This window comes from Bubalus bubalis, chromosome 16 (genome assembly GCF_019923935.1).
Source record: "Bubalus bubalis isolate 160015118507 breed Murrah chromosome 16, NDDB_SH_1, whole genome shotgun sequence".
NCBI classification, from domain to species: domain Eukaryota; kingdom Metazoa; phylum Chordata; class Mammalia; order Artiodactyla; family Bovidae; genus Bubalus; species Bubalus bubalis.
In genome coordinates this window covers 83,206,388-83,233,307 of record NC_059172.1, presented here as the reverse complement: position 1 = coordinate 83,233,307, position 26,920 = coordinate 83,206,388, and the positions used below count along the sequence as shown (strand labels likewise).

Here is a 26,920-nt window from a genome sequence, read left to right as displayed (position 1 = left end):
AGGAGAATTCCAAGGACTGTTTAGTCTATAGGATTGCAAACAGTCAGACACCACTGAGCGATTTTCACTTTCACTTTCTTTTTAACAACACAAATCTGATTTATGCCAGCAAAAGGAGTATGGCTAAATCTTTGATTGGAAGAAATACTTATAAAGTTTAAAGTTTGCATGACTTAAAAATGGAAAATTGGTTCTTTTTTGTGATACAATGGAAAAGATGATTTGTAAGAAAAATCACAAAATTTCAAGACGTCTAAGCCAATATCCACTATTTACTAAATAGATCTCATTTACTGAATATATCTCAGCACATACTGATTGAGTGCAAATACATGTCCAGTACTGTGCTAATAATCAGGGTTACAAAGATGAACAAGTGGGAGCAGACTCCTGTACTCATACCATTTAAACTATGAAAAGCTCATATTCAATAATTAATATTGAAATAATTATTTTAATAGCAGAACTAAATTTTTAATAGCTATCTGTCTAGTCTGTATGCAAATTGTGAAAATGTGATGTCTAACAGACTACAGAAAATGCTTCTTTTGTCTTCCAAAGTAAATGTCTTACAAATTAAATCTGATTAGTCATTCAGTCATATCTGACTCTTTATGCCCCAATGGACTGTAGCCTGCCAGGCTCCTCCATCGATGAAGTCCTCTAGGCAAGAATACTGGAGTCGGTTGTCACTCCCTTCTCCAGGGAATCTGCCCAACCCAGGGATTGAACATGGATCTCTTTCTTGCAAGCAGATTCTTTGCCATTTGAGCCACCAAGGAAGCCCAATTACAAAGTAACTAAATTATACTGCAATTAATTTGCTAAACCAACATAGGGATAAATTTATGGGATAATGTTAAATAATACTAATTATGAAAACTATAACTTATGTAATATTTATGATGATTCAAACATTGTTCTAAGCTTTTTCATAGATGCACTCAGTCTTTCAAAACAACTATATAGGGAAGGTAGCATTATTGTCTTCATTTGACATGTTGAGGTGAGGAACAGAGAGATAAGCAACCCAAAGTCGCATAATATAGGAGGAAAAATCAGGATGTAGACCCAGGTAGGCTGGCATTGAAGATGATTATGCTCTAATAATTTTGCTACATCTAAATCAATATGTAAATGATTAATGTATTACAATGCAACTTCACAAAACTGAGTAAGGTGAAGGTAAATACTGGTGTATAAGGTTTTTTTTTCTCTTTTATACACACATACACAAACCAAGAAGCTATTTTATGTTTTCTTATTTCAAAGCTTTTCATGTTTTGAATGGCACAATTGAGAAATATTTTAATACTATGCCAGAATAAAAGGTAACCAATATAATTTTGGAATTGCAACTGTCAGGAAGAAACATATGGTTGATAAAGGAAGCTTTGCAACATTTCTGATGAACAGCTGTTCTAGTTGATTGAATTCTTCCTTAGATGACTGTTATTGAGTCTTTATATTTCTGCACTGGTATTATGCATCCTCTGAAAGGAATTCAGAATTATGCAAATGAGTGGAAAAAGATCTATCTCTGTGCAGTTGGATAATTCCCAGTATAACAGCTGTGTGAGGCTAAGACTGAAAGTGACTCTAGAAACGAGAAGATTGTGGGGCTTTGTGTTCTCTTAATTTTGGTTTTAAACTTTCCCAAATGTTTGAGAACTACACACAGTAAATTGTTTCAGATTAGATTAGTTCAAAATGCCTTTAATCCATGGTAATGATACAATTAATACATATATTTTCTGTTCTTCACTGGAAACAATAAAGAATCACAGTAAAAAACATTTATCCTTGAATTATTTTACTTTTTTTTTTCAAGGACAACCTGGTATTATAAGAGCTTCCCTGGTGACTCAGACAGTAAAGAATCTGCTTGCAATGCAGGAAACCTGGGTTTGATCCCTGGGTTGGGAAGATCCCGTGGAGAAGGGAACGGTAACCCACTCCAGTGTTTTTGCCTGGAGAGTTCCATGGACAGAGTATGGAGTCACAAAGAGTTGGACATGACTGAGCAATGTAATACTTTTACTTTGGCATTAAAAAGGTAAAACCACTGAAAATAGTGTCAGAATATCTCATTTTCATGCTAAATTCTGAGTTAAGTGGGAGCAACATTTATTAAACAGCTATTATGGGCCTGGTATTATTTGAGTACCAATACAATTTTGCATTTATTATTTCACTCTATCTTCAGCCCTATCAGAGGATTGGAAAGTCTGATAAGCAGCCAGAAAATGCTGAAGCCAGAATCTAAACCCGAGCCAGTTCTGTTTGAATCCAAAGCCCTTGACCTTTCCATAGCACACGAATATTTCTCTTCCTTTATGAAGTCATGTTGGGCTTTTGTTGATGAGAAGTGGGCAGTTCCTTGGTGTGATCTGAGACAGACACAAAGATCTACTCAAAACAGTGCCTAATCTTCATCCTGCCGCTTATCCATTTAATTCAGTCTTGAATTTAAGGTAGTGTTTCTCAAACTTGGGAAATCACAGACCCGAAAGACTATCTTCAGACATCTCAGGGTCTGTGCATGCTAATGTGAAAAACATCATCTTAAAAACTAAGCCCTGTATCTTTGCTTTATTGTTTGATTCCATGTAATGGGGGCTTCCCTGGTAGCTCAACTGGTAAAGAATTGGCCTGCAATGCAGAAGACCCAGTTGGATTTCTGGGTGGGCAAGATCCTCTGGAGAAGGGATAGGCTACCCACTCCAGTATTCTTAGGCTTCGCTGGTGACTCAGATGGTAAAGAATGCACCTGCAATGTAGGAGACCTGGCTTCCATCTCCAGTTTGGAAAGATAGAGAGTAAAAATTCACACATTTATAGAAAAACTGAAATCACACACCCCTTAGTTATAAAGGATATTCAATAACCCTTCTGTGGTTATTATCACTAAAACAAAAGCATATGCTTAAAGAGTCTCAAAACTTGAAAATATCTTAGTATGAAAACTTTGGGTTGTGAGATTTTGTTTCTAAGAAACTATGTTAACATCAAACACATATCTTGGTAGAATGCATTTTTACTCAGAATCATTCATTAAAAAGTTAATGCTGATGAATTTGTGAGATTAATTAGTAAATATCTAGAAATATCCTGAGGGAATGAGGCAAAATTCAGATAAGTTTCCTGGTGGGAAAAGGTCTAAACTGCATATGTCAATGGTTATTGATACTATAACTGATAGAGAACTTAGTCCCAGGCCAGATACACTATGTGTGACCTGATTATAAGTGGTGCTAAATTCAGTGAGGGGAATAGTTTGCAAGCTTATCTTTATGCTTTAGAAAACATATTGAGTTTTTCTTAGGCATCATCTCCTGCTTCTGCTTCAGATTTGCTTATTTTACAATTAACAAAAGTCTACCCTCTCCTCTGAATCTTTATGCAAACATTACTCAAAAACCTTAATACCTTTTGCTGATTGCAAAATAAATCTGCAGTGTAGAAATAAATGCTTCTCTTTTGGGAGGTAGGAAGACATTCTTTTTCCAACTATTTTTTTCTAGGTTATTGTGTATAATTTACTCTTGGGTTCACTGAAACTTCAAAAGTAAGCATCTTTAGGATTTTCTATGTATAGTATCAGGCTTCCCTGGTGGCTGAGGTGGTAAAAAAATCTGCCTGCAATGCAGGAGACCCAGGTTTGATCCCAGGGTTGAGAAGACCCCCTGGAAAAGGGAATGACTACCCACTCCAGTATTCTTTCCTGGAGAATTACATGGACAGAAGAGCCTGGTTGCCTACAGTCCATGGGGTTTCAGAGTTGTACACGACTGAATGACTAACACTTTCACATGTATAATAATATCATGTCATTTGCAAATAGTGACAGTTTTACTTCTATTTCCCCAGTTTTGATTCCTTTTATTTCTTTTACTTTTCTAATTGCTGTGGCTAGGACTTCCAAAACTATGCTGAATAAAAGTGGAGAGAATGGACATCCTTGTCTTGTTCCTGATCTCAGAGGAAATGCTTTCATCTTTTCACCATTGAGTATGATGTTAGCCGTGGGTATGTCATATGTTCCCTCTGTTCCCACTTTCTGGAGAGTTATTTCAGAAAGAAAGCTATTTCTGGAGAGTCACAAATTATTTCTGAATTTTATCAAAAGTTTTTTCTGCATGTATTGAAATGTTTTTTATTCTTCAATTTGGTAATGTGGTGTATCACACTGATTGGTTTGCAGATAATGAGACATCCTTGCATCCCTGGGATTAAATCTCACTTGATCATGGTATATGATCTTTTAATGTCTTTTTGGACACAGATTGCTGGTATTTTATTAATGGTTTTTGAATCTGTGTTTATCTGTGATATTGGCTGTAATTTTCTTCCTTTATAGTATCTGGATCTGGTTTTGTTATCAGGGTGATGTTGACTTCATTGAATGAGTTCAAAATTGTTCCATCCTCTGCATTTTTTTTTTTTTGAATAGTTTCAAAAGAATATGTGTTAACTCTTCTCTAAATGTTTGTTAGAATTTGCCTGTGGAACCACCTGGTCCTATACTTTTGATTTTGGGGAGTTTTTAAATTACAAATTCAGTTAGTATTTATAATCAGTCTGTTCATATTTTCTATTTCTTCCTGGCTTAGTTCAGTTCAGCCGTTCAGTTGTGTCTGACTCTTTACAACCTTATGGACTGCAGCACACCAGGCTTCCCTGTCCATCACCAATTCCTGGAGCTTGCTCAAACTCATGCCCATTGAGTCAGTGATGCCATTCAACTATCTCATCCTCTGTCTTCCCCTTCTCCTCCTGCCTTCAATCTTTCCCAGAATAAGGGTCTTTTCCAGTGAGTTGACTCTTTGCACCAAGTGGCCAAAGTATTGGGGTTTCAGCTTCCACATCAGTACTTCCAATGAATATTCAGGACTGATTTCCTTTAGGATTGACTGGTTTGTTATCCTTGCCATCCAAGGAACTCTCAAGAGTCTTATCCAACATGAGTTCAAAAGCATCAATTATTTGGCGCTCAACTTTCTTTATAGTCCTACTCTCATATCCATACATGACTACTGGGAAAACCATAGCTTTGACTAGATGGACCTTTGTCTGTAAAGTAATGTCTCGGCTTTCTAATATGCTGTCTAGGTTGTCAGCTTTTCTTCCAAGGAGGAAGCATATTTTCATTTCATGGATGCAGTCACAATCTGCAGTGATTTTGGAGCCCCCCAAAATAAAGTCTGTCACTGTTTTCATTGTTTCCCCATCTATTTGTCATGAAGTGATGGGACCAGATGCCACGATCTTTGTTTTTTGAATGTTGAGTTTTAAGCCAGCTTTTTCACTCTCCTCTTTCACTTTCATCAAGAGGCTCTTTAGTTCCTTTTCACTTTCTTCCATAAGGGTGGTGACGTCTGCATTCTGCTGCAGCTTCTAAGTTGCGTCAGTCGTGTCTGACTCTGTGCGACCCCATAGACGGCAGCCCACCGGGCTCCTCTGTCCCTGGGATTCTCCAGGCAAGGGTACTGGAGTGGGTCGCCAGTGTCTTCTCTGGACATCTGCATACCTGAAGTTCTTGATATTTCTCCTGGCAATCTTGATTCTAGTTTGTGTTACATCCAGCCTGGAATTTCGCATGATGTATGCTGCATATAAGTTAAATAAGCAGGGTGGCAATATACAGCCTTGACGTGTTCCTTTCTCAATTTAGAACCAGTCTTTTGTTCCATGTCCGGTTCTGTTGATTCTTGACCTGCATACATATTTCTCAGGAGGCAGAGGAGGTGATCTGATATTCCCATCTCTTGAATAATTTCCCACAGTTTGTTGTAATCTGCACAATCAAAGATTTTGGCATAATCAGTTAGACAGATGTTTTTCTGGAATTCTCTTGCCTTGTATATGATCCACCAGATATTGACAATCTGATCTTTGGTTCCTCTGCCTTTTTGAAATCCATCTTGAACATCAGTAAGTTCTCAGTTCACATAGTCGAAGTCTGACTTGGAGAATTTTGAGCATCACTTTGCTAGTGTGTGAGATATGTGCAATTGTGCTGTAGTTTGAACAATCTTTGGCATTGCCCTTCTTTGGGATTGGAATTAAAACTGACATTTTCCAGTCCTGTGGCCATTGCTGAGTTTTCCAAATTTGCTGGCATATTGAGTGCAGCACTTTCACAGCATCCTCTTTCAGGATTTGAAATAGCTCAACTGGAATTCCATCGCCTCCACTAGCTTTGTTCATAGTGATGCTTCCTAAGGCCCACTTGATTTTGCGTTCCAGGATGTCTGACTCTCAGTGAGTGATCACACCATAGTCATACAAATGAGCAATATACACTTTAAAATGCATGTGTATTAAAAATAAAAGTTAAAGAGAGTTCCCCAGAAAAGAAATTCACATAATATAATAAAAAGTATTCAACCTTAAAAAAAGTGAATGGGAGTTGCATTCCATTATTGCCTAGGTGAATATTCCAGTATTATTGCCTAGGTGATGGGAGATTATAAGTGGTTTCTAAAAGAACTCTGAGTTGAATTGATCCTACCTATAAATAGAAAGAGTGAACACTCAAGATGGCAGAGTAGATAGACTTTTGCTAATCTTCTCCTGTGATTGCACCAAAATTGCAACTAGCTGCTGAACAACCATCAATGGGAGAGTGTTGGATCCCACCAGAAATGATACTCCCTGTCTAAGGGTAAAGGGAAAGACACAACAACATGGTAGGAGGGGTGCAATTACATTTAAAATAAAATCTTATACTGCCAGAGATGCTTGGAGGGAACAAACAAAATCTTGTGTGCACTAGAACCAAGGAAAGGAACAGTGATCCTCACAAACAGCCAGACCTGCCTGTGAGTGTTTGAGGGTCTCCTGCAGAGGCACAGGTCAGCAGTGTCCTGCCACAGGGACAAGGATCTGGCAGCAACAGTCCTGAGAGGCTCAGTGTGTGGCATAAGTCCTCTTGGAGGAGGTCACCATTAGCCCCACTACAGAGCCACCGAGCAGGCGACCCACAAACAGGAGAGCAATTGCAACAAAGAAGTTCTACACTGTTGTGAAAGTTCCAGTACCCACAACAAATTATCCAACCTGGGGATCCAGCAAAGGGACTGAGAACCCCCCAAGGAATTTGACTTTGAAGGCCAGTGGGTTTTAATTACAGAACTTCCACAGGACTGGGGAAATACACTCTTGGAGGGCACAAACAAAACCTTGTGTGCATCAGGGCCCAGGAGAAAGGAGCAGTGACCCCACTAGAGACTGATCTAGACTTGCCTGTGAGTGTTCTGGAGTCTCTGGTGGAGGCGTGGGTCAACAGTGGCCTGTTGCAGGGCCAGGGACACTGACTATAGCAGTTCTGGTGTTAGTGGAAGCATGCTGACTGAAACCACTCGCCCTGGCCAGGAAGGCACCATTGTAACATTTTGCATTGTTTTATGATACGAGGTCCTGGTAAGGAACACAAAACTAATAAACCACCGCCAACTGGAAGAGTTCAGGAAAGGTCAAAAGGAGACATCATTTGTCCAACCACTTCCAAGAATCCTTCTCACTAGCATCCATTGTGGATAAGCAATGTGTGTGCCACCAGGAAAGACTCTGAGTCAGAATGATTGGCCAAAGACAACACAGAAACTAATCCCATCACCATAAAAGTGAGCCATGTGGTAGAGCATTTATCCTGGATTCCCTTACCTTACTGTTCTCTGTCCACATTTCCAATAATCTCTTGCTTTGTCAGCACATGTGTCTCCTCAAACAATCCATTACTGAGGGTTAGACAAGAGCCCGCTTTCAGGCCCTGAAAGGGGTCCCCCTTCCTGCGACACTGGGAATCATGATATGCTATCTTAAATCCTTTTGGAGGAGGTTGTCATTAACCCTACAATAGTTTGAGCTTAAGGCAAACTACAGGGAGGGAATACAGACCCACACATCAGCATAAAATTGGATTAAAGATTTACTGAGTATGGCCAGAGCAAGACCAGTTTCCTCCACAGCCAGTCCTTCATATCAGGAAGATTTCACAAATCTCTTATCTTCATGCATCAGAGGGCAGACAGAATGAAAGCCACAACCACAGATAACTAGTCAAACTGACCACATGGATAGCTCAATGAAACTATGAGCCATGCTGTGCAGGGCCAACCAAGATGGACTGGTCATGATGGAGCATTCTGACAAAACATGGTTCACAGGAGAAGGGATTCAGCATACTTGTCTTGAGAACTACATAAACAGTATGAAAAAACGAAAAGGTATGACACTGAAAGATAAATTCATAGTTCAGTAGGTACCAATATGCTACTGGAGAAGAGCAGAGAAATAGCTTCAGAAGAAATGAAGAGGCTGAGTCAAAGCTGAAACAATACCTAGTAGTTGGTGTGTCTGGTGGTGAAAATAGTCTGATACTGTAAGGAAAAATACTGCAAAGGAATCTAGAATGTTAGGTCCATGAATCAAGGTAAATTGGAAGTGGCCAAACAGGAGATGGCAAGAGTGAACATCGACATTTTAAGAATCAGTAAAATGAAATGGACGGGAAGAGGCAAATATAATTCAGATGAAATTATATTTCATCTACTACTTTAGTCTAGAATCCTTTAGAAGAAATTAAGTGGCCCTCAAAGCCAACAAAAGAGTCCAAAATACAGTCCTTGGGTGCAGTCTGAAAAATGACAGCATGATCTCAGTTTGTTTTCAAGGCACACCATTCAACATCAAAGTAATCCAAATCAATGTCCCAACCACTAATGCCGAAGAAGCTGAAGTTGAATGGTTCTGTGAAGACCTACAAGTCCTTCTAGAACTAACACACACACACACACACACACACACACACACACACACACACTCACACATGAAAAAAGATGTACTTTTCATCATGGGGAGGGGAATGCAAATGTAGGAAGGCAAGAGATATCTGGAGTAATAGGCAAGTTAGCCTAAGAGTAAAAAATGAAGCAGAGCAAAGACTAACAGAGTTTTGCCAAAAGAGTTCACTGGTCATAGCAAAAACCCTCTTCCAACCACACAAGAAATGACTCCACACATGGACGTCACCAGATGGTCAATACTGAAATCAGACTGATTATATTCTTTGCAGCCAAAGATGGAGAATCAGCAAAAACAACACTGTAAGCTGACTGTAGCTCAGAATATGATGATCTCCTTATTGCAAAATTCAGACTTAAAATGAAAAAAAGTAGGGAAAACCACTAGGCCATTCAGGTATGACCTAAATCAAATCCCTGATAATTATACAGTGGAAGTAATAAATATATTCAAAGGATTAGATCTGATAGACTACCTGAAGAACCATAGATGGAGGTTTGTACAGGAGGCAGTGATCAAAACCATCCACAAGAAAAAGAAATGCAAAAAAGGAAAAATGGCTGTCTGAGGAGGCCTTACAAATAGCTGAGAATAGAAGAGAAGCAAAAGGCAAAGGAGAAAAGAAAAGATATACCCATCTGAATGTAGAGTTCCAAAGACAAACAAGGAAAGATAAGGAAGCCCTCCTAAGTGAGCAATGCAAAGAAATAGAGGAAAATAATAGAATGGGAAAGACTAGAGATCTCTTCAAGTAAATTAAACATACCAAGGGAACATTTCATGAAAGGATCGGCACAGTAAAGGACAGAAATGGCATGGACTGAACAGAAGCAGAGATAATAAGAAGTGGCAAAAATACACAGAAGAGCTATACAAGAAAGATCTTAAAGACTAGGATAACACAATGTTGTGATCACTCACCTAGAGCCAGACATCCTGGAGTGTGAAATCACGTGGACCTTAGGAAGCAACCATATGGACAAAGCTAGTAGAGATAATGGAATTCTAGTTGAGATATTTCAAATCCTAAAAGATTATTCTGTTAAAGTGCTGCACTCAATATGCCAACGAATTTAGAAAACTCAGCAGTGGCCGCAGGACTGGAAAAAGTCAGTTTTCATTCTAATCCTAAAGAAAGGCAATGCTAAAGAATGTTCAAACAATTTCACTCCTTTCGCATGCTAGCAAGGTAATGCTCAAAATTCTCCAAGCTAGGATTCAACAGTACTTGAACCAAGACTTCCAGATGTACAAGATGGATTTAGAGAGAGCAAAGGAACCAGAGATCAAGTTGCCAACATCAACTGGATCATAAACAAAAAGCAAGAGAATTTGAGGAAAAAAATTACTTCTGCTTCATTGACTATGGGAAAGCCTTTGACTATGTGCATCACAACAAACTGTGGAAAGTTTTTTAAAAGATGGGAATATGAGGCCACCTTTTCTGCCTCCTGAGAAACCTGTATGCAGGTTAAGAAGCAACAGTTAGAATTGGACATGGAACAACGGACTGGTTCCAAATTAGGAAAGCTGTATGTCAAGGTGGTATATTGTAACCCTTCTTATTTAACTTATATGCATAATACATCATGCAAAATGTCAAGGTAGATGAATCTCAAACTGAAATCAAGATTTCCAGGAGAAATATCAATAACTTCAGATACGCAGATGAGAGTCAATTCCTAGGCAGGTTGATAAAAAGTCCGGGTGTCCCCAAGGAGAGAGGGGTCTGGAATTCTCAAGGAGGAAAGGACAAACTTTTTTTTTTTTTTTGGTCTACATTCCTTCAGTTCAGTTCAGTTCAGTTCAGTTGCTCAGTCGCGTCCAACTCCTTAGTCTTAGTCAATTACACAACTCAGTCTAAACTCTGTACTAGGGATTCTACAACAACAATGTATCCTGCTTGAGGACAGTTTCTTCTTCCTGAATACCTTATGAGTAATCCTGGTATCTTAGAATGTAAATTGTGGGAGTGGGTCTGGTAAAATTTTTACAACTTCCAGACATTCTTTGGATTCATTGTAATAACTAATTAAAAGATATATAACTCCATTGCTAACACTAGCAAGAGGGTACTCTTTCTGCCCCCTTCTGATATCTATACCAGAAGCTTTCTCTATCCCTTTTATACTTTAATAAAACTCTATTACACAAAAGCTCTGAGAGATCAAGCCTCATCTCTGGCCCTGGATTGAATTCTTCTCCTCTGGAGGCCAAGAATCCTGGCGTCTTTCGTGGTTCAGCAACAACGTTTCACAAATGACACAACCCAGATGGCAGAAAGTGAAAAGGAATTGAAGAGCCTCTTGATAAAGGTAAAAGAAGAGAGATAACAGGCTGGCTTAAAACTTAGCTTTCAAAAACCTAAGATCATGGCATCCAGTACAATCACTTTTGTCAAATAAATGAGGAAACAGTGGAAATAGAAACTTTATTTTCTTGGGCTGAAAATCACTGTGGATGATGACTGAAGCAATGAAATTAAAAGACAATTGCTCCTTGGAAATGAAAGCTATGAAAAACCTAGACAGCATTTTAGAAGGCAGTTGTTGTAGTTTCGTTGGTCAGGCATGTACAACTGTTTGAGACCCATGGGCTGCAGCACACCAGGCTTCTCTGTCCTTCACCATCTCCCAGAGCTTGCTCAAACTCATATCCACTGAGTCAGTGATGCCATTCAACCGTCTCATCCTCTGTTTTCCCTTTCTCCTCCTGCCTTCAATCTTTCTCAGCATGATGGTCTCTTCCAATGAATCAGCTCTTCACAACAGGTGGTCAGAGTATTGGAGCTTCAGCTTCAACATCAGTACTTCCAGTGAATATTCAGTGTTGTTTCCTTTACAATTGATTGGTTTGATTTCTTTGCTGTCCAAGAGACCCTCAAGAGTCTTCTTCAGCACCACAGTTCAAAGGCATCAGTTCTTCAGTGTTCAGCCTTTTTTATTGTCCAGCTCTCACATCTGTACATGACTACTATAAAAATCATAGCTTTGGATCTTTTTTTTTAATTTTATTTTATTTTTAAACTTTACAATATTGTATTAGTTTTGCCAAACATCGAAATGAATCCGCTACAGGTATACCCATGCTCCCCATCCTGAAACCTCCTCCCTCCTCCCTCCTCCCTCCCCATACCCTCCCTCTGGGTCGTCCCAGTGCACCAACCCCAATCATCCAGTATCATGCATCGAACCTGGACTGGCGACTCGTTTCATACATGATATTTTACATGTTTCAATGCCATTCTCCCAAATCTCCCCACCATCTCCCACAGAGTCCATAAGACTGATCTCTACATCAGTATCTCTTTTGCTGTCTCGTACACAGGGTTATTGTTACCATCTTTCTAAATTACATATATATGTGTTAGTATACTGTATTGGTGTTTTTCTTTCTAAGGCAAAGTCATCTCTCTGCTTTTTAATATGCTGCCAAGGTTTGTCATTGCTTTTCTTCCAAGAAAAGTGCATATTGTTGCAAAGAACAGTATTGCATAGGAACCTGGAATGTTAGGTCCATCAGTCAAGTTAAATTGGACGTGATCAAACAGGATATGGCAAGAGCGAACATCAACAGTTCAGGAATCAGTGAACAAAAATGGACAGGAATGGGCAAATTTAATTTCAAATGACCATTATATCTACTACTGTTGGCAGGAATCCCTTAGAATAAGTGTAGCAGCCCTTATAGTCAACAAATAGTCCAAAGTGCAGTACTTGTGGGCAGTCTCAAAAATTATAGAATAATTTTGGTTTGTTTCCAAGGCAAAACATTCAACATCACAGTAATCCTAGTCTATACCCCAACAACTAATGCCGAAGAAGCTACAATTGAATGGTCCTATAAAAACCTACAAGATCGTCTAGAACTAACACCAAAAAAAAGATGTCATTTTCATTATAGAGAACCCAAATGCAGTAGTAGGAACTCAACATATACCTAGAGTATCAGACAAGTTTGACCTTGGAGTACAAAATGAATGAGGAGAAAGACTACCAGACTTTTGCCAAGGGAATTTACTGGTCATAGCATCCCCTTCTTCCAACCACACAAGAGACAACTCTACACATGGACATCACCATGTGCTCAATACTAAAATCAGACTGGTTATATTCTTTTTTAGCTGAAGATGGAGTAGCTCTATACAGTCAGCAGAAACAAGACCAGGAGCTGACTGTGGCTCAGTTCATGGACTACTTATTGCAGAGACATTACTTTTCCTGTAAAGGTCCTTATAATCAAAGATATGGTTTTTCCAGTAGTCACTTATGGATGTTAGAGTTGGATGATAAAAAAAGCTGAGTGCCAAAGAATTGATGCTTTCAAACTGTGGTGCTGGAGAAGACTCCTGAGAGTCCCTTGGACTGCAAGGAGATCAAGCCAGTCAGTCCTAAAGGAAATCAACCCTGAATATTCATTGGAAAGATTGATGCTGAAGCTGCAGCTCCAATACTTTGGCCACCTGATGTGAAGAGCTGACTCATGGGAAAAGACCCTGATACTGGGAGGGATTGGGGGCAGGAGGAGAAGGGGATGACAGAGGATGGGATGGTTGGCTGGCATCACCGACTTGATGGGCATGAGCTTGAATAAACCTTGGGCGATGGTGATGGACAGGGAAGGCTGGCGTTCTGTAGTCCATGGAGGTGCAGAGAGTTGGGCACAACTCAGTGACTGAGTAACAATAAATTGAGAGTACCAATGAGTAAACAGTGCTTCTTTTCTGTAGGATCTAATTCTATATAGAAGCTTTAAGTTTTATTTCACATGAAGTATGAGATAATCACCAATATAAAATGAAGTGTACCCCAGAAATTGTGAAACAAAAATGAAAAAAAAAGTTATTCAATTTATATATCTGGAAACTTTATCTTTGATTAAAAAAAAAAGTCTCTGAATGGTGGAAGAAAAAAAGAAATGGAGTATGGATGATCAAACATAGAAGAACTGGACATCCAAATCTATGTCCTTGTTGGAATCCAGCACACTGAAGGCTTTGAAAGTGTGAGGGAAGGCTACACATGATGAAACTGCTGTAAGCAGACAGTAGGGTAGGTTTGATACATTTATCTTTTTGAGAACTAATCAGTGCTCTGTAATTCCATTATCCTAATGCATTTATTCTTTTAGGCAACTCCTTGAGTCGATCAATGCCCCATTGAAAATAGAGATTCCATAGTTTTCAAGTAACTGCTATCCATTTAAAATGCAAAGTCCATAAATGTTAGCTATTGAATATAAATGTGGATATTTGTCTTATTTGAATGACTTACTATGATCATAGAAATAGAGTATGAGCTCTGTACTCTGTAACATTGATGGGACTTTTAATGTTTTCCTTGATTTGTGTCTTAAACATCCTCCCTTCTACTTAGTTAAAGATTTTATTTGCATTCACTTGGTAAAACAAGAAGGTAATTTTTTTTTTAAAGGTGTGTGCATCTTTGCAAAAAATATATATTTAGGGATTTCCACAAGGCATTAATGATCTCCTTTTCTGAACATATAATCTGTAAGATGGAATCCCTAAAATAACATTCAGTAATAGAAGCTGAAAGGCTTTTAAAAGCATCAGGAAAACTTTAGGAAACATGAGGAGACCACTATCCTTAGTTCAAGGGGAACTCCTTGCCAAATCTTCACCAATAATTCCCTTTAACAGAAATTTGGAATAAAAACTAAGAAGACTCAATCCAGTTCAGTCTGGCTTAGACTCATGAATCAATATCTGTGGAATGAATCAGTATCTGACCCATTTTTTTTTTAATTTACACTTTTTTTATTTTATTTTTAAACTTTACATAATTGTATTAGTTTTGCCAAATATCAAAATGAATCCACCACAGGTACACTTTTTATTAAAAAGAATGAGGAAAGTTCAACTGTATTGAGATGGAAAGAACTCAGAGACACTAAGTGAAAATAAAGCATGGAATATATATAATTATGATTCCATTTTTATGTTTAAGGAAAACAAGAAGTGACCATGTAGTACCCTTGCTTAAAAAAGTGTTCTGTGGTTCCCCAATGCCAACCAAGTGAAGCTCAAGCTCCTTACCTGGAATGTAAGCCCCTTCACTGTTTAGACCCTGTCAACCTCTTCAGCCTCATCCATGAGCACTGAGTTCCATCTATGACTAAATTGCCCTTCACCATCTCTTTTTGTCTCTCATATTTTAGCAGGAATTAGAATCACCTGGAAATCATTAAAATACTGATTGTGGGCCTCATTTATAGGATTTCTGATTTAATTCTGAAAAGGGGAGGCAGTTCCCAGAAATTCTAACAAGTTCTTGGGTGATCTGATACAGCTATTCTAAGAACCACAGTTTGACAGCTGTCACTTTTACAATGATATGATTCAACTTCATCACCTGTATAAAGGCTGGCCAATCATATCAGTTTGCCCAGGACAGAAAGTCCCATGAGCAAAAAACCCCTTAGTCTGAGGAAAACTGGGATGGTGGTTACTACCCTTCCTATGTAAGAATCTTTCCCAGGTTGCACATGGGATACTGCTACTGTGAAGTAGCCCTTCCCTATAGCCAGGCTGATAGGAAGTCACTGAGAAAGGAATCCCATCACCGTGACTGACTTTTTGCTAGAGCAAGAATATTTAACAAAGTTTCTCAAATTCAAACTCCTCCATATTCTCTTTATTTCCTTGAGAACAGGTTTTAGTCCTCCAGTCCTTGTAAACACTGAACACAACCGGTGTGGAATCACACTATAAGCATCCATTTCCTTGCCCTATGTTGCCAGGCTGAGTTTAAGGGAGAAGTTGGGACAAATGCAGCAGAGCACATGTGAGCTTGTTACTCAGTTCAAAGTGGGTCTTGTCATGGAATGACAGCTCCACATGGGCCAAAGCAGCTGACTTTCTATTGTTTCCAAAGGGTACCCAATACAACAAAGGTCACTTATGGTCCTTCCATGGTCCCTGATGCTGTTCCTGCTCACTGTTGATCAGAGTCAATCTTTTTCATTGACTGGGATTCCTCTTCCTAAGGGGTCAGAGGTCTGAGAGCTGATAGCATCGCACAAAACCATCTCAACAACATGTGTAGATCTGCTTCTCCCATGTGGCTACCTTGTACACAGGGTCACAGTCAGCCCCAGTGATTTCAGTCACATAGTTTAAGTCTTGCTGGACAATGAAACAGCTTCCATCACCTTGGCTAGCAATGAATCCATTTCTGAAACTCAGCAGAGACATAACTGGTGCTCCTGATCTGTGGATGACTTGTACTGGAGTCCTTGGACTCCTTACATCCAGCTGATAAATGTTTTCATCCTGTGTCTCAGCCAATAGCAAGAATCCAGAGAGAAAAGTACAGCAGTTGAAGGCATCTGAGCCAATAAAGAGGAACAGCGGCTTCCTGCTCTGCAGTTCCAAGCACTGAAGTTTCTTATCTTCTTGGGCCAACAGCAGCATTTTCGACTCTGTTCCAACCTCTCATTCACCTCCTTTGTGACCTTTGAAGGTCACCACACAGCTAGCATCTTCAGTTGACCATATCTTCAGCTAGGCATCCATTCCCCAACTCAGAACCACAAGGCCTGATGGGAAAAACCTGCAACAATTCACATCAAACACATGTCCTTCCGATACTTTTCTGAGCTCTCCATTGGAAGCCTGCCAGATCTTCATGCTTCTATCAGTGCTAGAAGACACACCAAGGCCTCCTCTGCTGGAAATGTCCAGCCATGTTTTACTCTTTGTATGAATTCTGGAAAAAGTAGTATATGGTGCCAGAAACTTTGAAGATACATTTTCCTTTGGACATGAAACATGAATGCTTTTCTTACTTATTTCATTTACAATAAATCCTTCAGAAGCTGTAACCTCTGGGATGCCATCAAGGCCATTCCTTGACAAGTTAGGCTGCCATACAAAGTTGGTTTCCCTGGGGGGTGACAGCTCAGCCAGGCCTCCCCTTCATCCTTCCTGAGAGCCTGGGCCCAGTCGCTCTGAATCCTCAAAGGTGCTGCCATCTTGACCCGCCTCCACCAGCCCACCCCTTCCGCTCTCTTCAGTATCTGACCCATTCTTGAAATATAAAAACTATGAAGTGAAAACACGAACCAGAAGAGCATCCTCCTGCCTGGCCTGGTGATTTTTCAGCTCTTGATCCTTTTCCCTTACTGAGACCTCTTTGTATTCTTGACTTTGGGACCAGGAAACACCACCAATGAAGCAAAGGCCATAAATGTGAGCTATTGAATATAAATATGGATATTTGTCATATTTAGATAACTTATATATGCGCTGATCTCTGTACTCTAACATTGACGAGACTTTTAATAATGTTTTCCTTGATTGGTGTCTTAAACATCCTCCTTTGTACTTAGTTATTTAAAGATTTTATTTACATTCCTGTTACTTACATTCCTGTTTATTTGCATTCCTGTTACAGTACACTCCTGTTACTTTCAAGTGAGCTGTTGGAAGAAGTAACTTTTTTTTGAGACTATTATTATAGTTTAATTATTCATAAAAAGTTACTGGGATGAATGGCTGCCATTCTAATATGGAAACTGGATTCTAGAAAGCGAACTTTTCCAGGTATGTTTTCATATTTCCATGAACTATGAACACTTCATCCTGATGGTATTTGAAATTATAAAAAAAAAAAAGATGTTATTTGATTAACATGTTATTTAGGTCACCATTGAAGCAATGGTAAAGATTTTCCTCAACGATTATGCACTAAAAGGAGTAAGGACTTATTTTAACAGATGTAAGGAAAAACATCGGAGAAGGCAATGGCACCTCACTCCAGTACTTTTGCCAAGAAAATCCCATGGACGGAGGAGCCTGGTAGGCTGCAGTCCATGGGGTCGCTAGAGTCGGACACGACTGAGCGACTTCACTTTCAGTTTTCACTTTCATGCATTGGAGAAGGAAATGGCAACCCACTCCATTGTTCTTGCCTGGAGAATCCCAGGGACGGGAGAGCTGGTGGGCTGCTGTCTATGGGGTCACACAGAGTCGGACACAACTGAAGCGACTTAGCAGCAGTAGCAGCAGCAAGGAAAGACATATGAATATTAAATAGAATGGTTCATCTCCATGGGGAATGAATGAGGACCTATTTAGCAATAAATTGATAGGTGAACATTTCCTGCAGTTTTATTGTTGCTGTTGATTGTCACTGCTGCTGCTGCTAAATCAGTTCAGTCGTGTCCAACTCTGTGTGACCCCATAGGCGACAGCCCACCAGCTCTCCCGTCCCTGGGATTCTCCAGGCAAGAACACTGGAGTGGGTTGCCATTTTCTTCTCAAGTGCATGAAAGTGAAAACTGAAAGTGAAGTCGCTCAGTCGTGTCCGACCCTCAGCGATTCCATGGACTGCAGCCTACCAGGCTCCTCCGTCCATGGGATTTTCCAGGCAGGAGTACTGGAGTGGGGTGCCATTGCCTTCTCTAGTTGATTGTCACTAAGTCTGTCCAATTCTTTTCTGACCTTACAGACTGTAGCATGTCTGGTTCCTTTGTCCATGCAATTTTCCAGACAAGAATACTGGAGTGAATTGCCATTTCCTACTCCAGGCGAATCTTCCCAAAACAGGGATTCTCATATATATTACTCACATATATTAATTTTTGCCCTTGACCACATTCTTTAATTTTTCTTCATGTTTAACTTAGATATATACAGTGTGTCTTTTTGTTTTTTAAGCATCTTGAGTTGAAATATTAGTTTATTTGTATCTAATTTTCTTGTTTTATGATACATGTCTTCAAAAGTATGAAATTACCTCTCAGTACAATTTCAATTACATTGCACATATTTTCATAATTTACATTTGGAAATAATTTCAGTTTATAGAAAAGTTTAAGTATAAAAATAATACAGGCAAATCCATATACACAAATTTACTTGGAGTTATCAATTCTACACACAAATATGTATATCTGTCTATCTATATATACATGCACATATATATATTCCATGGGTTATACATACTTTTTTTCTGACACAAAATGTATGTATTATGATCCTTTAATCCTAATCATTTCAGTGCTTATTTCTTAAATATTAGCTGTGTAAATCAATACCTAGTTTACTTAAGAATGTTAATTATACCTTCTTAGAGGAATTTGTTTAAAAAAAAAAGGGACTGAAGCTTTAGTGTGACCTCATATAGAGGTAGCGACTCAGGAATCATTCAGATCAAAATTATTTAAAAACACTTTTACCATTAAAAGCAATGGTACAAGCAGCATTGGCTCCAGAGAGAATGTTGAGAGAGCCAGAGTTGAGCAGTAAGGACTGAATGTGGAGAATATTAATGCTTAGGATGAGGAACATAAGGCAGAGAACAAACAGCACAGTTGTCCCTTAGTATCTGCAGAGTATCAGTTTCAGGACTGCTACAGATTCAGAAATCCACAGTTGCTCAAGTCCCTTATATGAAATGTAGTATTTGCATGAAACTCTGTACATCCTCCAATATTCTTTAAATAATCTTGATATTACTTATTAAACCTAATACAATATAAATACTATGTAAATAATTTTGATTTGGGGAAGTTTATAGAATTTTTTTCTGAATATTTTTGATCTGCAGTTTGTTGAATTTTCAGATGTGGAAGCTATGGCTATGGAGGTCTGACTGTACTGAAGATGATCATGGAAATATACTGTTTTAAAAACTAGTGCAAAATAATATCAGATACTAAAAAGCAATTTCAGAAGATACAGAATAAGAAGCATTTAAGCATATGAAATATCAGGAACAGCTTTGGATTTGGAGAGCTGAAGGTTAATTTTTGAAGAGGTTAAATCTGTAGGGTAGAGTGGTGGTAGTAGAACCCAAATTGCACAGGGTTAAGGTGTGAAAATGTAGGAAAGATTTTGTAGACTCTGTTGCAATGAATGTGATGATAAGGGACTTAGCATACTGGCTCAGGAGAGTTAAGGTTATAAAGAGTGCTGAAAGTTTGCTTACAGTTGGGGAAATTTTGGTCATATGTATAGACAAAGAGGGAAAACTGAAGGTCAAAGAGGTTGTGTAGATGACCAAAGGGTAATATGAGAGAAAATTTTTGGAGAGCTACCCTTGAACATTTGGAGAAATATCCTCGAGCACTATTTTTTGAAGGCAGAAAGAACATAGGAGGAGTACCCAGATCATTCTAATGTGGATAAATATTGAGGTACCTCATGTTAAATGGCCTCAATAAAAACAACTTGATTTCCAGAGAATTAAGGGAGGGAAAAAAAATCCAGCTTGATATCTGTGAAAAATACTTTAAATAAGAACTTTGGGTAAAGCAACAAGATTTTAAGTAGGGATAAGCAGAAATCACTTAGCAGAAGTGAGAGCCTAGATCAGTTTGTAATGGTACAAAGCAATACCATTTTATGCCTTTCCTCAGGACTAATTGGCAGCTTAGAAATAGGGAAGGATTGAATGATTGGGTTTATTTAAAAAAATTATGTTATGTTGGAGGGTATTGCTAAGTCATGCACTCAAATACTTAATATATTAAATATTCGGGTCATCACAGTCAAACTCTCCTTGCATCAGGATTCTATGTACATTATAAGGCTGTAGCAAACTAGAGCAGTTTATCTTCCATATTCTATATGTGTATTACTATTACACGAAATAGTAATATAAATACATCAAATAGTAATATAACTGATGTATTATCACATGAAGAAAAATGTATATATTGATGTTACTAGCATCTTTAGTACATGTTGAAATATAAAATTGATGTCAGAACCCATGAGTTAAAGTATTACTTTGCTTTTTGTTACTTAAAAGTAACATAAAGTTAAAATGTGGGAACTTTAAAAAATTTAACACCTGAATCCAAACCCCAAATGATAAATTTTGTCTAAAGCCAGGCTACTCTGATGATTCATGAACATAACACCTTCTTAGAATTTATGTGAGCTTACCTGGTGGCTCAGACAGTAAAGAGTCTGCCTGTAGTGCAGGAAACTTGGGTTCGATCCCTGGGTTGGGAAGATCCCCTGGAGAAGGAAATGTCAACCCACTCCAGTATTCTTGCCTGGAAAATCCCATGGATGGAGGTGCCTGGCAGGCTACAGTCCATGGGGTGGCAAAGAGTTGGACATGACTGAACGACTTCACTTTACTTTTATGCTTTAGCATTTACGGATATAGGTTTTCCTATGCTCGTTTTTACTTATTTATGTGTCACATTCTAATTTTCATGGTTGCTTTTTCTAGTCTGCAGAAACTTACCACTTTCACTTCATTCTCCATATTGATTGTCATATTTTTGAAGCAAAATCTTTTATCATATCAAGACTCTAACTATTGGCACCCCCTTACCTAGGGCAGAGTCCATATTCTCAGGCGGGCATATACAATACAACTTTATTTGTTTTCATATGTCCTGAACATTCTCAGTCAGTCCCATTCTCCCTGCCAATCATCTCCTATTTCCTTTTTTATTGAACCATACTAAGTAAGTTACCATTTGTATAATATATCATGCTGCTGTATATCCCGTCGTCTCTAAAAAATACCATTCTTTACTCACTTCATCTGGAAACCTCTTAGTTACTCTTTAAAATCTGCTTAGCTTAAATATTATCCTTTTTGAAGTCTCCTCTGAGTGTCTAGGCAAATTAATCTGTGTTCTTTGTTCCTGTGTGCAGTCTTGTATGTGCTTTAATGTGCCTTGTATGGTTTACACTGGTGCAGTGGTAAAGAATCTGCTTTCTAATGTGGGAGATGCCAGTTTGATCCCTAGGTCTGAAAGATCCCCTGGAGTAGGAAATGGCAGCCCACTCCAGTATTCTTATCTGGAAAATTCCATGGATAGAGGAGCTTAGCTACAGTCTATGGGGTCTCAAAGAGTTTGTTTGACAATACTGAGCACACACACACTCTTACATTAATTACATAATGGTTATCTGCATAGATATTATTACACAAATTGTTTCATTTAACATTTCACTTACAAGTCATTTAATTTCACCTAAATTTCAAATGCCTGTTATACATCCAACCACTGGTCTGAGGAATTTGAACAAGACCTAGTACTTGTCTTTTGGTTCACAGTTCTTTTACTCGACCATAACCTTTTCTAGGTTACTGAAACTTTGCCCCAGAAAATGTGAACAGATCTCCATTCATGTTGAAATTTTATCTCCCCATCTCTTCCCCTTTGTTCTTTTAATTCCTCTCCTCCCTGGAATGCCTCCCTTTTTCTCTAGTTGAAAACATGCTTTAACTTCTTAGGCACCAACTCAAATTCTACTTCCTACTTAGTATCATCTTAGTCTCAAATCTGATAAGGGAGTCTTCTTCCTTTGAATCCTAACATTTCTTTGTAATTTTATTATGTTACTTTCTTAATGCATTTCTATTACAGTGACTTGTGTTCTGTTTTCTTTTTGCTATTAAGATCGATAGTTTATGTGTATATTCATCTTGCAATAGTACACATGAATAACCATCATCCACAGATATTTGTTTAAGTCAGTTGGATGACTCAACTCGTATAAGGAAAGCTCTAGTCCCCTTTGACCAAAGCATCACTAAATAGAGTCATTGAAGCCTCTATTTATAGAAAGTTCCAGATTTTTTTGTTTGTTTGTTTTTTAAGCACTGGTTATGGTTTATTTTTCACTTTTTAATTTTTTTCCCCATGAAAACATAAGCAACAGTTCGACTCCCTAAACTAGAAATATATAGATTCTTATTGTTTACTTGATATTCAAGTGGTTATTCCTTTATGTAACTGATTTCATTAGTCTATTATATTCAATTTTAATTAAAATAAAATTTTAATTTTCAAAGCCTGCTAATGCTACTCTTTTTAAGGCAGTGCCATCCTTTATCCATCCACAGATGATGTTTTTAGAAGACAGCTTTGTTTTTCTTCAATAAAAATGCATTTAGAAGAAAACTGGCACAGGAATGTCTTTGACTTTCAGTACTAAACTTGGCACATTATCTGTTGGGGCTGGCAGTCCCTACTATGCTTGCCTTGTCATTCTCCATTGTGTGTTCTAGTAATACAGCCAACACCTGTGACCGCACAAAAGACCATACACAGCAGCTGCAGCACTCAGATGTCCATGTTGAAATAAATTTCTAAAGCTGAAATATTTGGATCTGTGACTGGTTCTTTTTTGAGCCATTCAGAAATTGTTGGGATTTCCCAGTGAGGCATAGTGAAATATACGAACTGTCCAGAGTCTGCTTACTCCTTTGGCTATCTCCGATTCTTTTTTTTTTTTCCTGCCACTGGGCTTGCAGGATCTTAGTTCCCTGACTGGGGATGGAACGTGGGCCCTGGCAGTGAAAGTACCAAGCCCTAACCATTGGACTTTCAGAGAATTCCTTATCTCTGATTCAAATTAAATGTGGAGGTGTTCATTGGTAGCATAGTGTAGTATGCTGAGCACAGATTTTGAAGTCCAACTACCCAGATTTGAAGCCTGGATCTTCCACTGACTTGGTGTATTATCTTGGACAAATTATTCAACCTCTGTAGGCCTCAGATTTATAATCTTTACAAATAGAAATAATATCAGCCACTTCAGAATGGTATGACTATGAAATGAGTTTACATATATAGTTTTTAGAATCATGCCTGCATATTGTATGCCCTATATGAGTGTTTGCAATTATTATTAGATTCTAATTTTTGAAAGACCTCAGACACCACTAGAAAGCAACAGTCCTCTAATATCTATAATTAACCTTTTTCAGTGTTTATATTTTTTCCCACTTTCATTTTGTAGCATATGTTTCTTGTTTATAAAAATGTATGAATCATCCAAAACACATTGAGCTTATGCCTAACCCTGGTGAAGTTAGAACAATGTACTTATCTCAAGTCATATGTTTTGTTCTAAATTCACCAAGGTTAAGCATAAGGACAAAAGCAGAGAAATCATTTAAGAAGCTATGGTAGTGATCTACAACCAGGACCTACTGTATAGCATAGGGAACACTGCTCAATACCCTGTAATAATCTAAATGGGAAAATAATTTGTAAAAGGATAGATACATATATATGTATAACTGAATCACTTTGCTGTACACCTAAAACCAACAAAACTTTGGTAATCAACTATGCTGTAGTATAAAATAAAAATTAAACAAAGGAAAAATAATAAAGAATACCAAAAAATAATAAAGAATGCCAAATAATGTTATTATTATGCCAAATAATAATAAAGAATACCAAAATAGAAAAAGGCAGGGCAGATAACAACAAAAGAAGCTATAGTAGCAACATAGCACATATATGATGGTGCCTCTGCCTTTGATTTACTTTTTGTTTGAATTAGTATCTAAGTCATAAAAGATAACTTAGCTTTCTTTTATGACTTAGATACTATATGTATATATATATATATATATATATATATATATATATACACACACCCAATTAAGAGTTTGGAAATATGTGTAAATCCATTAAAAGCACTGGTGCTATGTTACAATTGGTTTAATTTCCAAATATATATATATATTACTTTACAAATGATATAAGGCAGCATAAAACAAACAAAAAACCTACATATGATTTGAGATAAGTAATATTATTTTATGTTTTTTATTAATATACACATATATACATAAAAAAAACACTTCTACACACTTAGATGCCTTTGAGAAATATTTTTCAAAGGCATCTTGTACATAAAAGGAAACAAAAAAAAAAATCCCTAGTTGGATATATCACAGAGTTTTTGATCAGGTTTGTCTTGTGATTGTAGTCTACCTTGAAGAGTGTTTACAACAGTATCTAGTAATCAATAAATAATAAATATTAATACACACACACACAAAAAGAAAATATCTTTCTTTAAAAAGAAAGACTAGTAATTGGTAGGAATAGTTCATTATTACTGTGATAGATATGAAAACTAAAACCTTGTTAGGTCAGAAATGCACTATATCAGGTGTAATACTGCTATTCATGGTATAAATATACTTAAATGTTATTTCCATACTACTCATACTTACACTTGCAGCAAGAAAATAGCATTTATACTTAAATCAGCTTGTCAAATACTTAGTTACTTTTAAGAATGATTTTTAAAATGTATTTTTGTATTCTGCAAACTTGGTTCATTTAGCAATGTAAACGTATACAGAACAAAAGAAACAAACTTTTTCACAAATGATGATTCTATTGACATAATCAATTTTATAATCATAATAAAAAAATAAAGACTTCCTCAACGATTAATGCAAAGTAATAGAGAAAAACAATAGAATGGAAAAGAGTAGAGATATCTGCAAAAATATTAGAGATATGAAGGAAATATTTCATGCAAAGATGGGCAAATAAAGGACAGAAATGGTATGGATCTAACAGAAGCAGAAGATAGTAAGAAGGGGTGACAAGAATGCACAGAAGAACTATACAAAAAAGATCTTAATAATCCAGATAACCACGATGGTGTTATCACTCACCTAGAGCCAGGCATCCTGGAATGTGAAGTCAAGTGGGCCTTAGGAAGCATCACTATGAACAAAGCTAGTGGAGGGATGGAATTCCAGTTGAGCTATTTCAAATCCTAAAAGATAATGCTGTGAAAGTGCTACACTCAATATGCCAGCAAATTTGGAAAACTCAGCAGTGGCCACACCTGGAAAGGTCAGTTTTCATCCAATCCAAAAGAAAGTCAATGCCAAAGAATGTTCAAACTGCCACACAATTGGATTCATCTCACACGATAGCAAAGTAATGTGCAAAATCCTCCAAGCCACGCTTCAACATTACATGAAACTAGAACTTTCAGATGTCAAGCTGGATTTAGAAAAGGCAGAGGAACCAGAGATCAAATTGTCAACATCCATTGGACCGTAGGAAAAACAAAAGCGTTCCAGAAAAACATCTATGTCTGCTTTATTGACTATGCCAAAGCCTTTGACTGTGTGGATCACTACAAGCTGTAGCAAAGTCTTAAAGAGATGGGAATACCTGAGCTGCCTCCTGAGAAATCTGTATGCAGTTCAAGAAGCAACAGTTAGAACTGGACATGGAACAATGCACTAGTTCCAAATTGGAAAAGGAGTATGTCAAATCTGTATCCCCCTGCTTACTTAACTTTTATGCAGAGTACATCATGAGAAATGCCAGGCTTGATGAACCATAAGCTGGAATAAGGTTTGCCTGTAGAAACATCATTAACCTCAGATACACAAATGACACCATCCTTATCACAGAAAACAAAGAATATCTAAAGAGCCTCGTGACGAGAGTGAAAAAGGAGAGTGAAAAAGTTGGTTTAAAACTCAACACTCAAAAAACTAAGATCATGACAAATAAATGGGGAAACAATGGAAACAGTGAGATAATTCATTTGGCTGGGGGGCTCCAAAATTACTGCAGCTGGTGACTGCAGCCTTGAAATTAAAAGACACTTGCCCCTTAGAAGAAAAGCTATGACCAACCTAGACAGCATATGAAAAAGCAGAGACATCACTTTGTTGACAAAAGTCCATCTAGTCGAAGCTATGACTTTTCCAGTGGTCATGTATAGATGTGAGATTTGGACTATAAAGAAAGCTGAGTGCCAAAGAATTGATACTTTTGAACTGTGGTGTTGGAGAAGACTCTTGAGAGTCCCTTGGACTGCAAGGAGATCTAAACAGTCAATCCTAAAGGAAATTAGCCCTGAATATTCATTGGAAGGACTAATGCTGACGTTTAAACTCCAATAATTTGGGCACCTGGTGCAAAGAACTGACTCATTAGAAAAGACTCTGATGCTGGGAAAGATTGAAGGCAGGAGAAGGGGATAACAGAGGATGAGATGGTTGGATGGGATTACTTACTAGATGGACATGGTTTTGAGCAAGCTTCAGGAACTGGTGATGGATGGGGAAATCTGGTGTGCTGCAGTCCATGGGGTCACAAAGAATCAGACACAATAGAGTGACTGAAATGAACTGAACTGAATCCATTTTCAGTGAAGATTCTAAATCATGGGTTAGCAAGCTTCTCTAAAGGGTCAGGTAGTATATATTTTAGGCTTTGTAGGCTGTAAGGTTTCTATTGCAACTACTCAGCTCTGCCATTGTAGAGAGTGTGAGTGAGTGAGTGAATAAAGTCTCTAAGATGTGTCTGACTCTTTGTGACCCCTTTGACT

General features: G+C 37.9%; 1 protein-coding gene and 1 pseudogene across 5 annotated transcripts in view; both read right to left on the bottom strand.

Moving 5' to 3' along the window:
- The window catches only part of GRIA4 (glutamate ionotropic receptor AMPA type subunit 4), a 673,155-nt gene that overhangs the window by 356,095 nt on the left and 290,140 nt on the right, over positions 1 to 26,920 (bottom strand). The window lies entirely within an intron of this gene.
- Positions 15,498 to 16,842, bottom strand: LOC123329840 (annotated as a pseudogene).